Here is a 1,546-nt window from a genome sequence, read left to right as displayed (position 1 = left end):
GGCTGCTTGCCAAAGGTCCTGGAGCGCCGGGTGGAGTCGGCCCGGCGCAGGCCCTCAGGGCTGCTCTCACGCGATGCCAGCTGCAACCAGGAGTGCAGCTCAGCACAGCCCTGCCCAGGGTGGCAGTGAGGAAGATGCTGCACTTGGGGGGACAACCAGCACGTTCTGTGGGGGTCTGCCTGGCACCAGACTGCACTGGGGGCTACATGCTGGGGTGGCAGCATGCGCCATCAGCACCTGGCACCATGACCCTGTGGCTGGTGGCCAGCAGCCCGGCTGAACCTTCCCTGGGATAACCCCCTGGGAACAGGAGTGCCAAGCCCTGGCCCCACGGATTACTGGGAGCTTATCCTGTGGGCTGGGGCCCAGGTCCAACCTCCTCTGAGTGGGGCTCCCAGGCAGTGCAGCCTTGGCTCACCCCGGCACATACCGCAGTGGCTTTGTGGGTCATGCTGCCAAGTGCCAGAGCTGCAGGGTCTGTGCCCCCTCTTGGGTTTCGGGGTGCCATGGCAGCCCAGCCCTGCTACCCGTGCCAGGGGCCCCACTGTTTGTATTTTCCCATGTGCCACCTCCACCCATGGATTTGCCCATCAAGCCCTGGCTCTTGCTGCTGGCCCCAGCTGAGTCAACAAGTGCCGGCTTGGAGCTTCCTGCTCCAGCTGCCTTGGGCACTGTGCCCAGCCTGGCTCCTGCAGACCCTGCCTGCTCCGGTGTGAGGGTCTGTGCCCTCAGCCTGTCCCTGTGGCCTGGACAGGGCTGCTCATAAGCCTGGTAAGTGCTAAGGAGACAGGGCCATGCATGACCATACCAGGGGCCTGAGCCCCGCACAGGCCTGGCACTCACTGCTCCGCAAGACCCCTTCCCACATGCCGCCATCCCCACAGTGCTGAGCTCTGCCAGGGCCCCAGCCATGGCCCTGCACTGCGCTCCTGTCCCTGGTGAGGTGGCAACAGCCATGGCAAGGGATTGGGGTATCCATGAGCCCACCATGTCCCTGTGCCCCCTGCCCGCCTAGGGGGCTGCGCCCCTCTTACCTGTGCGCCCGGCTGAGCTCTCTCAGCTCCTGGCAGTGCCGGCTGTGCCACCCGACACCTGCAGCGCAGGGGACACCGGAGCCAGCCTCTCGGGTTACACCTGCGTGCAGCTTTGGTGTGGTGATGGTGACACTGCTGGGGACACGTGGCCACAGCTGCAATGGTGACCACACACACCAGCCTGTGCTGGGCATGGCAGTGTGGCCAGACCACCGGGTGCCACGGGGCACTGTAGCATCACTGTCCCTGGCTCACGTACCCTCACTGCTGGTGTCAGCTGAGCCCCCCCAGTGCTTGCCAGTGTCATGGGCATGTAGCCTCAAGCTGAGGCTGTCCCCTCCCAGTGCCACTGAGCTCACAGCTCTCTATGGGTGTCCAGTGGCATGCCTCCTCCCAGGTGGCATGTCCCTTGAGCATCATGGCTGATGTGGGGCCATACCTCTCGGCGCAGCGCCTGGCTCTCCACGTGCCGCAGGTTGTTCTTGGCCCGCACGTAGATGTCGGCTGTGTGG

This window comes from Chaetura pelagica, unplaced genomic scaffold, assembly GCF_000747805.2.
Source record: "Chaetura pelagica isolate M959 unplaced genomic scaffold, ChaPel_1.0 scaffold159, whole genome shotgun sequence".
NCBI lineage: Eukaryota > Metazoa > Chordata > Aves > Apodiformes > Apodidae > Chaetura > Chaetura pelagica.
Note: the sequence above shows the minus strand (reverse complement) of the source record.